The sequence below is a fragment of the Phacochoerus africanus genome, chromosome 1 (assembly GCF_016906955.1).
Source record: "Phacochoerus africanus isolate WHEZ1 chromosome 1, ROS_Pafr_v1, whole genome shotgun sequence".
NCBI lineage: Eukaryota > Metazoa > Chordata > Mammalia > Artiodactyla > Suidae > Phacochoerus > Phacochoerus africanus.
In genome coordinates, this window is record NC_062544.1 from 281875911 (window position 1) to 281892555 (window position 16645).

A 16645-nucleotide genomic window follows, 5' to 3' on the forward strand; every position below is an offset into this window, starting at 1 on the left:
GTCCCTCGTTTACCCTCAGAAATTTCCAGAAATACTTAGATCATCCAATTATTACCACATGCAGAATAAAAGCTACCTCTTATGACAGAAGTCTCATGGATGCTATTTCTAGAATTTCTCAACTCTTTAATCATGCATTTATAACATCTCGTGTGCTTTTGTGAATTCTGTCAGATCTGCAACCTGAAGACCTCATTGTGGATACATCCTCAAGTGAAAAAACAACAAAAACATCAACAAAATGAAGAGTATTATTTTAACACTTAAGTTATTTCATGTGTTTGTTCTACTCTGGACTGATTTTCTTCCCTCGTCTTTTTTAAAGGCTGTGTTATGAGTGGATCTGAGTTATACTGTGTACGGTTCTGAAAGACCTAGAACTTGCCAGAGTATTAGCCTATGATTATAATTCATGCAGAGTATTACTTGATACCCAAAGGAATCTACACATGCATGTGGATGCCCACAAGAGACTAATTTGAGAGAAACGGAGCCTAATGAAAAATGCATGGGCTATAAGTGTGAGAAGAGCTGTTGTGAGCCTTCCAACCACCTCTTTCTAGCTCTGTGACTTGGAGAAAATGACTAACCCTCTCTGTCTTCCGTGTTCTCCCCTTGAAAATGCAATTAATTATACCCTTTATGTCTGAGCATCCAATTAATAATGTTTCTGAAAGAGCTTTTTCTAAATTGAAAAAGAACATTCAAGTATCACTTTCCCAATCAGAGCTGAGACGGGCAAGATGCACTAAAAGCAGGAATTAAAGCCCTACCCTCCAACATAGACTTTCATCAGCCTACTTGGCAATTAGTTTGTGGAGGGGCCAGGACGTGTCAGATGTCCCTCCAGAAACTCGTTGCAAAGAGACAGGTGTGGTGGAGCTCTGAACTGGAACACAGCCAGTTAATGACAAAAAGGGCAGCTTGGACAGTGCTCAGAGACACACAAAGTGAGAGGGAGAACTGAGGTCCATGGGCCGGTTGGGATCATAGGTACTGAGAAGGTACCCTGACAGGTGGAGCAGGGGAACGAAGATCTGGGGGAGCACGTTCCAGGCAGAGGGGAGAGCTTGTGCCAACCACTGGGGGAGCACAGGGTCCCGTCTTGAACGCTGGGCTTTCCCTGTTCTGCTTTTCTCCACCTCTGTGCTCATCTGTTTTTTAGGGGACTTTACAATAACCTCCCTCCTAAGAGGTCTGTCTGATTCTACAGACCTGGAGGAAGTCCACCAGCTTAAAGAGGTCTGGACCTCCCATGGCTCCTTCATTGTCTCAGGTTCTGAGCCCCTGGGAGCCCAGAGCGTCCTGTCAGGGTTCACCACACCCTCCCTGATGGAACCACAAGACTTTGCTTCATGGAAAAGAGAAGGACAGAAAGGAAGGAGGTTGAGGCATCGTCCCCACGGGGGAAGCAGGGACACAGAATGAGTTATGCCTGGGCTTGGAATCAAGAGAGAAGGTAGGGAGTTCCCATCGTGGCTCAGCGGTAATGAACCTGACTAGTATCTATCTGTGATGATTAGAGTTCGATCCCTGTCTCACCTAAGTGGGTTGAGGATCCACAGACATGGTCGGATCTGGTAGCATTGCTGTGGTTGTGGTGTAGGTTGGCAGCTGCAGCTCTGATTCCATCTCTGGCCTGGGAACTTCCATGTGCCAAGGGCACAGCCATTAAAAAGAAAAAAAAAATTTTTTAAATAACCCTCACCTTTCCCTGCCTTCATTTACATCAAGGCCCCAGAACAGTGGCAGTGGCCCCCAGGGAGAAGGAATGGGGGAGCAGGGGACAGTGGAACCCAAAACTCAGGAAGAGGGATCATTGCCTTCCAACAAGTTAATCTCTCCCTGTTTCCTCCAGTGTAAAGCAGCTGCAGCGCCCTGGCCCTGCCAAGGTGCCAGAGCAGGGGACTGTGTGAAGGCATCATTGTCCCCTTGGTAACGGAGAGCCTTTCTTCCCACCAAGGTGTCGCCTCTGGACCAGTGGGGGGATCTCACTGGGGAAAGCGCCTATGGGAATCTTCTTGCTTGGGATTTATCAGGTCCACTCTGGCCACAGGGGGCCTGGTGACCCACAAGGGCCACAGACCAACCTCCCTTGGCATGATGGCCACAAGAAAGGGCTTGGTACAGGGAAGACATTCAAATGCATTCCTGAAAGAAGTCCCCAGCCTCCATTTCCAGAGACTGAGAGACCTCCCCTCAAACCTCAGCTTCCAGGACAGAATTCTGCCCATTTCTCAGAAACGTGCTAGACTCTGGGAACAAACGCTGGGATAATTCCAACACAGAATCTCCATCTCCGTTGCCATGCTGGGGAAGAATCAGATTTGATCTACCCACCTTCCTTATGTTTTTTTGATCAGAGAAAACAAAGGCTATAGAAACAAATCAATACAACCGTGTGCACGGGGCACTGGGCTAAAAACACAGAGGGTCCCTGGGGTGCGCTGCGTGTATGTATACATGGTATATGTGTCACCCGTATGGATTCATTCAGATTCTCCCAGGAGGAGGGACTGGGGAGAGGGAAGAAGAGGAGAGAGCAATGGGCAGAAGGAGAACTTGTTAGAAAAGATAATCTGGTTATTTATTGATCCTTTATTTCCGCGAAGGGAACTTCAACGGGCTCTGATAAGAGTGGCCAATGTTTCTTAAAGATTAACTGGCATTCTTTAAAAGGGCATTAGCTTTCTTTTACACAGGTGTTTGGAGCATGCAGGACGGGGTGTCTACCAGAATCTTCTGCTGGTCTGTGGACTCTCTTAAGACACCCTGCTGACATCATGGCCTCCTTTCTCAGACCCCTCTCTCTCTTTCTCTCTCTCTCTCTCTCCCTCCTTCCTTCCCTCCCTCCCTCCTTCCCTGTCCCTCCCTCCCTCTGCCCAATCTCTCTCAACCTCTTTCTTTCTGTCTTCAGTTCCTTCAGGTAAATCCTACCCAAACTTGTACCAGCTTGTTTTTGACTGACGGGGAGCCGCGAGAGCGTTTCCTTCATTCTGGGAGAAGAAGACAGCCTGGTGGATGGCTCGTTTCCCCGCCTGCTCTGAGCTTCACATCCAGCCAGGCGTCTGCCTTCACTGGCCCATGCAGGTAAGCCGTCCAGGCGTCTGTCAATAGGGGAGCACGCTGCACGCTGGAGAGATTTCTGAAAACCTTGGTTCCGAAAGGTAAGGAAAGAATGGTGAGTCTCCTAAAAGTGACTTAAATCGTGCACAGACGTCCAGGCTTATCAGGGGGAATTTACAAGGGCTGTGTGCCGGTGGAAAACGGGTTTTTACTTAATGATGGGGCGAAAAAAAAAAAAAGAGAGAGCTTTATTCATGCTTGTGAAACAACATCCAGATGTTGTCTTGTTTGCTGTGGGTGTGAGTGATCTAGATGGAGGGAGAGGAACTGCTCTCTTTGCAAGTGTTTTTTTCTCCTCGTGTCTGTGCGAGCCAGTTGCTTATTGATTTTCAGTGATTATCTAGGTTTTTTGCGTCATTCGTCGGCAGTTATTTTCCTTTGTCAGAGGAGAACTCGGTTTAGCTTGGCGTAAGGCGAAACCTCACCGGAATATTTTAAAATCTGTTACCTATCCTTGTGAAAAATTTTAAAAAGTGCTGTAAGGTTTCCTTGCTAGGTACAAGGAATGTAAACAATTCTGACTTTAGAAACGCTAGGATCCATGCATAATGCGTTTTATGATCTGCATGTAATTTCACGGGCGTCTAGACGGTTCGCAGCTAATAAATGTTACTCTGGGTGAAATGCCCACGTTGTTCCCGAGCAGCTAGTTGTTCATCTGCTCTCTGCACTTCCGCCTGTAGTCGCCTGAAGGAAGTGGGAATGTGTGTTCCATAGATGTTTCTTTGACCTCACGGTTTCTTTAAATCACAGGTTAGGAAACTTACAACACAGGCAGCGTTCAACCTGACAAAATGAAAGACTGACTTTGTCCCACTCCCTTCCAACCTGCAGGTTTCTTTCTTCTTATCAGAAAATGTCTTAATTTTTTTTTTCTACCTAAAGGAAGGCTTTTGAAAAAAAAAAAATCGCAAGCGATTCTTAAAGTTCCTTTTTTGAAACCTCAAAATCACATACACACGCAACTGTTAATCCCAGGTTGGATCCTATTTTGTCCTCTCTCATAAATGTTTAAACAAATAGATCATGCTCAACAATAGCCTTCGGTGACAGATTCTCTCCATGTAAAATTGTCTTAGGAATCGAAAGAAAAGAGATACCACTATCATGCATTTTGAAATGCCATCATCTTGAGAAAACTAAGTATTAAGAAACTTCCTAATATTGAACAACTAAGCGCTTACCTTACACGCAGCTCCCCTAGGCGCTGTTCTTTCCCCAGGTTTTACTTTTTAGCAGTTTTCCTCCTTTTCTAGTGATAAATACATTGAACAGCCGTGCAGGGAGCAGCCCAGAGGTCTTAGGACAAGTCTTGGCAAAAGTCTGGAAGGTGAAGTGTTTCGCCAAATGGCCGGTCATTCTATCTCAGAAACGCAAATCAAACAACAGGGCTGCCAGGTCCTCACTGAGTTAAATAAATGCCTAAGTAGGTTTGGGGGGGGTTTCTACAAATAGACTGAGCGGAACTGGGTGATTCTGGTGGCTTAAGGAAAACACACTTTTAAAATGTCTTCCCTCCCGCTCCTTCCTTCCACCAAGAGTCGCGGTCATTTTCCAGAAAGTGCTATTTCCCCTCACACCTAGAACCAGTGTAGACAGCCCACATTTAAGGGGGGGAAGAGACAGAGCAAGACCCCCCCGGCCACCCACACCAGCCACCCCAGAGAGCCAACAAAAGCAGGTCTGCTGGCTCCTTCCACACGCCGGCTCCACTCTTGCGTGGAGGAAATCTTGAAAGAGCTGAACTTTCTTGTTTGGGGCGTGATTGTAATTACAGACCTGAATGACAGCATGCTTGGTGCAAGCAAAACCTCCAAGGTGTGGCTTGAGGCATCAAAGAGAGGCAACACTTTTTTCGGAGGCAAAACTTTTTCAGACTTCATCACTAAACGTCAGGCACTGCAAATCTCCTTTCCTGCCACACCCCCTCTCCTGTGTCAGAGACACAGGCCAGCCCCCTGCCTTACTTCCTGACACTGCTGCAGAGCCCGGGGTTAGGGGGCCAGGGTATTTGCCTGCTGGGCACATCAGCGTCTTAGAACCGGCCCAGGAGTCCACGGAGTGAGTCTTAAGCATCCTCGTGCTGCCAGGGATGACCAGCCCCTGGGCACGATTGTTTAAGGCACAGAAGCCTCCCTAACCATTTCCTTCTGCCTCTGCTCCATAAGGAAATCAGCCACTGTCTTCACGCCAGAGTAAGTCAGGCCCCTCCAAGAGTGCTGTTGATTTTTTCTTAGAGTATAGTTGATTTACTATGATGTGTAATTTCTGCTGTACAATATGTATTTACACATGTACACACACACACATATCCAGCCCCACACACGCGCATATATATATATATATATATATATATATGTATATACATTCCTTTTCTCTGTATCAGTTTCTCTCTGGGATAAAAAGAATTCTGCTCCAAAAATAGAAAGTGAGGCCAAGAGTTCATATCAGTTTTTTATGCTTTCAAAGGAGCGTTGCTTGTGAATGGGTCCGTGGATGATGCCTCTCAGACGGAGGGGATAATTCTCTCCCCCGTCTCCTTCCCTTCACCTTCGTCTTGTAGACACGGCTTGGGGCTGGGGCTCTGGGGCAGATGGAGTGGCTGGGGGAGGGGGAGGTGCCGGGAGAGCAGAGGAGCAACGCGAACCAAGCTGGGGGAGCTGGTCTATAGCATTGGGCTGCACTGGCTACTGAGGCCCCCACTCAGGGTTCCAAGTTCAGGGAAATGACAACCAGGGCCTAATCGTGTCCCTGGGGTGACACATCCCCCTAATCCTGAGAGTCACCATCAGGGCCATCAGAATCCAGAGGAGGTGGCTCTGGGGACGAATGCTGTCGCATAGGATCCAGTTCTCAGGGTGTTTTGAGAACCCAGGTAGACAGGTTTGAGTTTCAAGCCACATCCTGTTTGAGTCGACATTGTCCTGCTGCAGGGCTGATACCTGTAAACTTTCTGCGAGTTTTCCTTGGGGCCTGACCCAGGCTGACTGAGATTTTATGGAGCTTGAAGATGATACCACGTCGAGGGCCCTTATTAAGGAAAAGGAGTGCACAATTAGGACTATAGCATTAGGTGCAAAGCTCTGGAGAGGGCTGGTGCAAGGCAGTAGCCCCAAAGCTTGCATCTCATTCAGGACCCATCCTCTCTGTGTCATACACATAAGTAAGGGCCCCCCCAGGACTTGTTTCCTGAAGCAATGATTGAATCCTTTACGTAAATATCAGCCACTGGCTGCCCTTTTCGTAACTGAAAAATGGTAGCAAAAACATCAAATCGTCATACGCCTACACACCTCCATATGGACCCTGTGTCCATCCGATATGTGGAGGCTGGATCCGGGTGAGTCTAGGAAGTTTCTTATTTCCCCGGCACCTCACTAAGAAGTGTAAATCCTTGTGCTGTGGTCGAAATCTCTGTTTTTCCTACAGAAAAGTGTGCGAGCACTGAGGCTCATGGTATACGTTTTCCACGTGAGACGTCCTCAAGTTAAAACCAGAAGACCCTCAAACCTAGAAAGATCGAAAGGCAGCAAGAACACACGTTTCTTGTAACAGACTTCAGGTTTTTCCCAGCAAAATATCTCCATGTGGAGTGACAGACAGCCTCTTCTATTTCTATCATTCCTGTTTCCACTCCCAATACTGTTTTTTTCTTGGCATTAATGCTCGCCCAACCCGTGCCCACCCAGCCCAGTACCACTTCTCACTCACAGATGCTTGCGTCTTCACATGTTTGCTCTTGGTACCTTGCTTCTCCTCATCTTCTTTGCCGAAGAATTCGAAGCAAGTCCCCAAATGAATCTGGCTCTCTTACTTCCCGAGCTCCCCCTTCGTCTAGCCCTACCTTGGAAGAACACATTTGAGAATGTTACCATTTGCGAGATATCCTGAAATTCAGCATCATCGCCACTCCCTCCCAACCACATCCCCACATACCCGCTACAAGTTAAAGAAAATATATGGGCCTGGGAGCACCTGGCTCTAAATACTGAGTCCTTTAAATACTGAGGAATGAAAACCCACCCCGTCTTCTTCCTATTTAAGTCCATGCGAAGAATTTATGAGCTGTGATCATGAGCTGTATCACCTGCAGACGTATCTATGCAAGTGACAAGGGTGGCATGGGTGTGTATTTAGCCATAACTTTAACAATGAAACTGACCAACTGACCGTAGTTAAAGAGCGAATAGTCCAGTGCCAACAATGTCGCAATACAATAGTGCTTTACTTTCAACCACTGCTTGGTTTAATACATTTCAAATCTATTATTTCCTCCTAAGGTCCATATTAAAGACAAAGTTTCAAAAAAACCTGCCCTCCGCGTTCCCTTAGTGGCTCAGCAGTTAACGAACCTGACTAGGATCCATGAGGATGCAGGTTTGATCCGTGGCCTCATTCAGTGGGTTAAAGATCTGGTGTTGCTGTGGCTATGGTGTAGGCCAGCAGCTGTAGCTCTGACTCGACCCCTAGCCTGGGAACTTCCATATGCTGTGGGTGTGGGCCTAAAAAGCAAAAAAAAAAAAGAAGAAGAAGAAACAAACAAACAAACAAAAGCTGCCCTCTAAAGAGTGCTGCCCTAGTGCCATTGATCATAATAGCATCACTCTTTAACAGAGGAGGTGAGTATCATGTCATGTGTCTCAACTCTTATTGACACAGAGGCTGTGATGATCTAGAAACACTCAGGGTTCCAGCTCTTGACACCGCATCCCACCTAATGCCTTGGGGAAGTGAGGAGGTGATGGCTCCACTCTGGTGCCTTCACGATTCAATCTCCTGGGAATTGGGAGACAACCAGAAGCTGGCCCTATACTTCTTGTCCTAAGGGCCAGAGGCAAGAGCCATCACCTACCAGAAGGCTGGAGGAAGCATCCAGAAACACAATCAAGTTTGATGGTAAAGCAGCATCTCTCCTGGGAAGTTCTGCTAGCCAGCACTAAGTCCTGAGGACAGTTCTTGTAGTTTTTGCCCTGCAAGAAATAGAAAGGTCTCTAGCCTGGTAGGTTTGGGGGACCCATCATAGACTATAGTTCCTACTTGGAACTTCACCGTTATCGTTACCCTGTATTAAAAAGTCTATGATACCTGGCGTCAAAGTCATCCTATAGCATTGAATCCCAAATTATTTAACCATTTTGGACCACAATCCTATGACGTTGAATCCCAAATTGTTTAACCTCCTACCACCTCCTTACAACCATTATTCGCTTCTCTAATGGTTTATGCAACCCCATCAGGGACACTTCTGCACACTATGACTGGTGTGGGGTGGAAAGTTTTCATGCAATCCAAGAAGGGACATGTTAAGAGTTTCATACTCCACTTGTCGGTGAGTTGTATCTTGGGGGACCTGCAGGTGACTGGCCCAGCCTTTGGAATTGCAAAGTGGCCACACACAGTCAGCCCCAAAGAATTTATTTCTTTTTTGTTTCTTTGTTCCTTGATGTACATTTTACTTCCAAAACGATCCAACTGAATTTACCAAAACACATCCACAGATCCTCACACAAGCAAAATACGAATTAAAAGTAGATGGAAAAGAAAAACAGGGGTAAGCCTCAACGAAGTAGCATGATTGAATCATCTACTCATTTGAGTTTTAATCTATGTTTAAAACCACGACCGAAAGTTACAGAGACCCACAGCAGCAGGATCCTGTTTGTGACTTCAGAATTAAATGTAAATTAATGTAAATTAAAATGTAAATTTTAAAATGGGCTTCATATTTGACCCTGGACATCAATCAGGCACTCCCTGAGTCTAGTTTTAGATGCACCATATTTTATAATTCTTTTGAAAGACAAGGTTAATTCTATCTCTCGAGATCCTTGAGATCTTTTTCTCTCTTTCTTTTTCTCACTGTGTCTATAATTTTTTTTTTTTTTTGCTTTTCAGTCCCAGCATATGGAAGTTCCCAGGCTAGGGGTCGAATCAGAGCTGCAGCTGCAGGCCTTTGCCACAGCCATAGCGACACAGGATCAAGCCAAGTCTGCAGCCTATACAGCAGCTTTCAGCAATGCCAGATCCTCAACCCACAGAGCAAGGCCAGGGATGCAACTGCATCCTTATGGATCCTAGTCAGGTTTGTTGCCACTGAGCCACAGTGGGAATTCCTCACTGTGTCTATAATTTAATTGTCCATAAGTGAGGCTATAAACTTTCTCTGTTGGCTTAGACTCAGGTATGGCATCAGCACTGAGGCACCACCTCTGACCCGCCAACCCTGGGCTTCAGAACATCTGTAGACATCTCTCTCCATCCAGGATGGAGCTGGTTCAGCCTACTTGGTCCTGCTTTATAATGGCTTCTCCACTTGTCTTTCTCACCAACTGGATTGTAAGCTCAAGGTCATTGGCGATTTTACCTGATTCTTCCTCTGTGTTCCCATATCTTGGCCCCAATAATTCCTCCAGCAATGCTTGCCGAGTCAACATGCACTGACACAAAGGCACATTTTCAGCTGTAATTGCATGGAGGGATGACCTACCTCCATCCCATCCTGCACACATGGAGCACGGACCTTTGAATCCGAAGTGTCTTGAAAATACATGCCTAAAAACTCCTGACTCGTGCATTTTCTCCCTGATGACCATTATAATGTAATAGATTGGCTATTAGAATTGTTTGAAGCGGAGGACTAAAAAGGGAGACCAATTTTATTTATTTATTTATTTTTCTTTTTAGGGCTGTACCCGAAGCATGTGGAAGTTCCCAGGCTAGAGGCTAAATCAGAGCTTCCGCTGTCAGTCTACACCACAGTCATAGCAATGCCAGATCCGAGCCGCATCTGTGACCTACACCCCAGTTCACAGCAATGCCAGATCCTTAATCCCCTGATCGAAGCCAGGGATCGAACCTGCATCCTCTCATGGATGTTAGTCAGATTCCTTATCCCTGAGCTATAATAGGAACTCTGGGGAGACCAATTTTTATGAGTGAGAAGAAAGAGGTCCCCACGTTCCTATAATATAGGAGTCGTGTAAACTCCAGGGAGAGAAAATAGGAAGCATGCAGACTATTTTGGAAAGAAGAACATTGAAAGAAAACAGAAAAATTAATGCAGAGCCAGCAGGGTTCAGTGTGGACTGAGAGTTTGATCCTGGAGATGACAATAAAGGAGAAGAAGGGGGAGAAGGATTTCCTGCAGTCTTGGGGCGGAACGGGTTTGGTCCAGGATGGGGACCATCCAGGAGACAAGAGAACTCACAGCATTTCAGTCTCCCTTAAATGCTATATTTAGATACGGTCTGTGTTAGCATACCTGTGGCAATGAGGGTATTTGGCTCTCAGTATGTTTCACATTTTAAGACGAAGAGAATTTCCTAAGGTTTGTCCATTTGAAAGAGAAATACTGTAGGACTAAAACTTAAACCTTATAGGAGCCACTTTTCTGTGATTACAATCGAATGCATTCCACTTCAGCTCGGACGCCAGGACACGGTGTTTCAGCATCTAAGGCTGGATGAGGGTACGTACATTTAAATATCCGTTTTATAATTGTGGATATTAACTTGTCTAGTCCAATATCCTGGCACCGTTCTCTCAATGAGGCTTTTTGCACAGCACTCTGTTTAGTTTTCAATGTCTGAAGAAACGGCCCATGATTTCTTGGCACCATAATTGGTAGAAATGTATAGTTGATGGGTTTCTTGATTAATCAAGTCCCATTAGGATTCTGGTTAGTTAGGCTCTGCCCCTCAGTTATCTCCACCCCTACATGTGTGCTGGCAGCTTGCTCTGCAGGAGGCTGGGTGGCTGTGCTTCCAAAGATGCAACTGGAGGAGTTCCTGTTGGGATTCAGCTGGTTAAGAACCAGATGAGTATCCACAAGTTTGCAGGTTTAATGGCCTTGCTCATCAGGTTAAGGATCCAGCCTTGCTGTGAGCTGTGGTGTAGAGTGCAGATGAGGCTCGGATTCCGTGTTGCCGTGGCTGTGGCGTAGGCTGGCAACTGCAGCTCTGATTCAATTCGACCCCTAGGCTGGGAACTTCCACATGCTGCTGGTATGGACCTAGAAGGAAAGAAAAAAAAAAAAAAGAAGATGCAAGTGGAGAAGACTTAGTCTTTGATCTCAAGAAACCGACATTCCAGGGCTGGAGAAATAGTTTAAAAAAAAAACCTCGAAGCCCACTAACGTCTCTGGTGCCAGGCAGAACTTAATGGCAGTCACTCGAGGCTTTAACAGAGGGCTGAGGACTGTCAAAGAGGGAAAAACCAGCTCCATTTGGGACAGTGGGGAAAGCCACTGGGCATTTGAGAGAGCCTCAAATCAGAGAGCGGAGAGGACTTCAAAAGTCTGGAGGAGGAGAAGAAGCCATCAGAGGTTGGGGGAAAGGCAGGCACACGGGGGCACCCACGGGGAAGTGTGGGGCGGCTCGTGGTGTGCAAAGGGGTTGAATCCCACAGGGAAGGAGCAGGGAAGAGATGACAGGAACCTCGGTGATGCTGATGAGAGCGGACACTGCTGAGTGCTCACCATTGGCCATTTCACTCTAGGCACTGTTTTTTTTAGGGCTGCACCTGCGGCATATGGAAGTTCCCAGGCTAAGGGGTCGAATCAGAACTACAGCTGCTGGCCTGTGCCACAGCCAAGCAATGCCAGATCTAAGCCACATGGACAAACTATCCTATGGCTCATGCCAACGCTAGATACTTAACCCACTGAGCAGGACCAGGGATAGAATCTGCATCCTCATGGATACTAATTGGGTTCATTACCCCTGAGCCGCAATGGGAACTCCTTGTTATAGGTGCTTCTTAATCCTCACAACCATTGCCTATCCAGTAGGCTTTCTTATGAGCCTAGTTTTAGAGATAAGGAAAGCAGGGAGCTGAGGTTCAGAGACGTGCTGAGGGTCACAGCCTTCAGCAGGGATGAGCCTGGACTTTTTTTTTTTTTTTTTTTGTCTTTTTGCCATTTCTTGGGCTGCTCCTATGGCATATGGAGATTCCCAGGCTAGGGGTCGAACTGGAGTTGTAGCTTCCAGCCTACGCCAAAGCCACAGCAACGTGGGATCCGAACCGCGTCTGCAACCTACACCACAGCTCACTCAACGCCATATCCTTAACCCACTAAGCAAGGCCAGGGATCGAACCCGAAACCTCATGGTTCCCAGTCGGATTCGTTAACCACTGCGCCACAACGGGAACTCCAAGCCTGGGCTTTAAAATGAAGCTATTGGTCTGGAAAGGTCACACCTTGAAGTTTTGTGCTCCCGGAGCTGTGGCTCAAGGTAGGCTGGTCAGGAAGGACTGCTGGGTTTGGTTTAATAAGCAATGAGGAATCCCTGCAGGTTTTTGTTTTGTTTTGTTTTGTTTTGTTTTGTTTTTAATGAAAGTATAGTTGATTTAACAATATTGTGCCAGTTTCTGCTGTACAGCATAGTGACCCAGTCACACATGTATGTATATTTCTTTTCTCATACTATCTTCCGTCATGGTCTATCCCAAGAGACTCTCCCAAGAGAATGCGTTCCGTGTGCTCATAGTTTATCCATTCAAAACGGAATAGTTTGTACCTACTAACCCCAAACTCCCCATCCATCCCACTCCCTCCCTGCTCCCCCTTGGTAACCACACATCTGTCCTCTATGTCTGTGAGTGAAGGTTTTTACTGAGCTGTGCTTGAGACCATCAGCCCAGGAGTTCCCCCTGTGGCTCCCTGGGTAATGAACCCAACTAGTATCCATGAGGACACAGGCTCAATCCCTGGCCTCGCTCAGTGGGTTAAGGTCCTGGCGTTGCCATGAGCTGTGGTGTAGGTCACAGATGCAGCTCGGATCCCGAGTTGCTGTGGCTGTGGCTGTGGCTGTGGCTGTGGCTGTGGCTGTGGCTGGCAGCTGCGGTTCCTATTGGGCTCCGAGTCTGGGAACTTCCATATGCCGTGGGCGTGGCCCTAAAAAGAAACAAACGAACAAAAAATCAGCCCAACAGGGACTAGTCAGAAGGGTATTTTGGGAAGCTGTGAGAAGGGATTGGGAGCTGGAGCAGAGCAGGGGCAGCAGAGAGGGAAGGGAAGATGCAAGAAGATCCCAGCAGGGAGGGCGTCTGGGCTCCCACAGTGGGGAGAAGGAAGGTACCATTTGTTCCGAAGCCAAAATCAGAGGCAGCTGCATGTAGGGAGAAGGGGGGTTATGTTTTGTTCAAGTTCGTTCTGAGCTGCTCTAGGGGCGGTGTCCCGGAGACGTGACTCAGGTGGAATCTCTGAGGCGGTGCTCTTGGTGAGCGGCAGGTAAAGACAGGGGACCAGGAGTGATGGGGTGGGGGTGGGGGGAGGACGCCGAGAGAGAAGAGGGAAGTGAGAGAGGCTGAGAGGAAGACCCTGGAGGACAGACCTGGGGGTGGGGAAAGAGGATCAATCATCAGAGAAGCAGCTCGAAGGCCAGAGAGACTTCTGATCCGATGGAACCTTCTGAAGCCCCCATTACGCCGTCTCCCAGCTTGACTCAGCAGAGAACAGAAGCGTGTTCGGGAGATGACGGAGCGAGGCGGCCGCGGCTGAAGGGCCAACAAGAAAAGATGGTGGAGGGACCTTGGATGCTGCTTCCCGGCTCACCCTCTAGATCAAAAGTCAGAGGAACTGAGCGATGATCACGTGGCTGGCAAATCAGAGTCTCAGACGCCTGCAGGACGCCTGCTCTGTCTAAACGTGTGAGCGGCACACGCTTCCTTTCCCCGGCTCCCTGTTCTAAGTGTGACTCACCCATTCCCTTTCCTCTGCAAAGTCAATCAAGTTATTCCAGAAATTACCATCTGTGGATTTCAATGCTTAGTTCGGAGGGGGGTTACCTGTGCTTCTGAAGGAATATTCCAGCAACTCAGGCCCCCGGGGAACTGGATGAGTACCCGGTTTTTACGAGGACGCGGTTCAGTTTTCTGAGCTGCTCGGGATAAGCTTCAAGCCCGTTCTTGAACGTGCCTCCAATAAAAAGAGAAAGATAATGCGGTGTCCAAATTTGCTAATTACAGCCGTGATTAAAGGAAGACTTTTCACGTTTCTTCTTTCATAAGCTCGGCGACCTTTTGAACGCAAACAGGACCTGACAGATAGTTGTGATGCTGGAGGGAAAAAGAGCAGGCAGTGCCAGTTCCCTCAGAACAATCCATTGCCCTTGGCTTTGAACCTGCAGTTTAAAGTTTTGCTGGGACCGTCTTCTAGGTTTTCAGCGCTATAATGGGATTAAGCAAAACTTCAGCAAAACCTAAAGAGCTGTGTGAAGAGTAGTTTTGAAAACTATGTGGGTAGATGAAAAATAATCACTTTTTCTTGGCAAAAGTCAAATGAGTACTATTTTGGAAACTTCTGGATGAGAGAATAGGCATATCTGTGAAGAGTTCCTTTTTTATGGAAGCATAATGAACAGCAAAAGGGTAAACACAAAGAGGTAAAAGAGGACCTCAAAAATCATAAAATGGGGGGCAAGAAAAAGGTAGGTTTGGAGGGGAGTTTGGGGGTTTGTTTGTTTCTTTTTAGAATGTGTCTGTTAAGAGTTCTTGAAGCCCTGGGCAAGAAAAGACGGGAGAGGAGTGAGTAAATCCCTGTGGCCAATAACAGTGGACTTGACAAACGGGGGCCGTCTGTGAAGAAAGCCAGGCTGGTCTCAGGAAATGAGATTTCAGACTTGGAAGCTATTCCTGGATGTGAGTTTCAGGTGTGCAAACTCCCTGCGGGCAGGCGCCCCAGGGCTCAGCGCCTCTGCGTATGTTGTGGGGCGGATGGGAAGGGGTGGACAGAGGCTGGTTCCTTCTCTCCACCCCTCCTGGGCCCCCCGCCCTCCTGTGCTGATTCCTTCCTACCGCCCCCCACCCCCGTCCCCCCCCCCCCCCCCCCCCCCCCCCCCCGCCCAAGGGGAACATCAGCCCTTACTTTTCCTTAAGGTTGGACTTAGGAGTGAAAGTCTTGGATCAGAATCTTCACTCACGGGCTGTGCGATCCTCCGCAGCTTCTCTAACATCTCAGTTTCTCATCTGTAAACGTGGAGAAATCTCTCCCCATAAGAAGAAAACAAGGGAGTGGATTTGGTGACCACGTGGGGAAAAGTCAGGTCTGGCTCTCTGAATCAGCAGGGAACAAGCACCTCAAAAAGACCCATCAGGTTAGGACGATCCGCCTTCCTTTCCTCCCAGAGGACCCGGCTTCCTTTTTATACAATTCTGCCCTTTTTAGGGGGGAGGGGGGTGCACCCATGGCATGAAGAAGTTCCCCAGGGCCCAGGATACAACCTGCACCACAGCAGTGGTAATGCTGGATCCTTAACGCATAGGCCACCAGGGAACTCCACGGTTCTGCTTTCTAAAACTTTATAAGGAAATTCAAAATTCCATTGGAGTTCCTACTGTGGCTCAGCAGTTTCAATCCCTGGCCTGGCTCAGGGGGTTAAGGATCTGACATTGCCATGTGCTGCAGTGTAGATCTCCGTCAGGGCTCGGATCCTACATTGCTATGGCTGTGGTGTAGGCCGGCAGCTGCAGCTCCCATGAGACCCCTAGCCAGGGAACTTCCATATACTGCAGGTTCGGCCCTAAAAAGACAAAAAAAAAAAAAAATTCCAGAGTTTAGGCTACCATCCTGACAAAATCTGCAAGCAGCTTTAAATTTATTTTTTTTAATTTTTAGAAGGGATTATACCGCTAGAGCAACTCAGACGTTGATGAACAGTTTAGTTTTGGCGAGACTGGCTTTCCGTCTAGAAATGGCTTGTTCTCCATGTAAATTGAATCAGAAATTACCCTTGTAATTATTTTTTTTATAGTTTCTTCATGTACATCTGTTAAAAATACATAGAAGCAGCACGATCTTGTAAATCACCTCTACTTTACTAAAAAAAAATTTTTAAATACACACACATTCAGAAAGTAACTTTCTCCTAGGCTTTATAAGGAGAGGAGGGTTGACAGAAAGACCGTGAACTTGGCATGCAATTGAACCAAGCTCTGGAATTTGGGTGGGTCTAGGAAAAAGTACAGACTTCAGTGGAAAACATATATGGGTGTGGGAGAAATCCCTGTAAACTGTAAATTGACTACATACTGCTCAGCCTGGTATGGAAAGAAGCCACAATGCTACCCAAATCCAAAAAGAGACAGAGTAAATCTGACACCGAGACCATCAGGTGCCCCTGGAAGTGGCGATGCTGGCCATTGGCATCAGGCTTAACCAGCTCTGCGGAAGCTGGTAGTCCTAAGCATCTCCCATGGTGGCCTGGAAGTACCTGCTAAGGACCTGCCCATCGCCAAGGTTCCGCATCACCTGACCCCAGTGACCCGCACGCCTTCCCCACCTATTCAGGCCCCCTGTTCTGTTGTTTCTGGATTCATCCCCCCTCATGGCTTTTGCCTTCAAGATCTCGTTCCAGAAATCCTCCGAGGTTTCTTCCCTTTTCCCATCAGAGTCTCTCTATCCATCCTTCAAGACCCCTCAAGGCCAATTAGGCTCAGGTTTTCCCTTCCCCATGGAGCCTGACCGTGTCTATACTTCCCGAGTGTCATCTTCTCTAGGTTGGAGCTGCATCAGATATAA

General features: G+C 47.4%; 1 protein-coding gene across 3 annotated transcripts in view; it reads left to right on the top strand.

Annotated features, from left to right (window-relative positions):
• Positions 1–2687: 2687 nt before the first annotated feature.
• KCNJ15 (potassium inwardly rectifying channel subfamily J member 15) overlaps positions 2688–16645 on the top strand; it is a 46327-nt gene continuing 32369 nt past the window's right edge. The window contains exons 1-2 of one of the 3 annotated variants that reach the window (XM_047796545.1): positions 2688–2748; positions 2918–3090. The gene's annotated coding sequence lies outside the window, so the exon portion shown is untranslated. Of the gene's footprint in view, positions 2749–2884; positions 3091–3114; positions 3168–16645 lie in introns of those variants that run through there. The other 2 variants (XM_047796560.1, XM_047796552.1) reach the window with 2 other exon arrangements.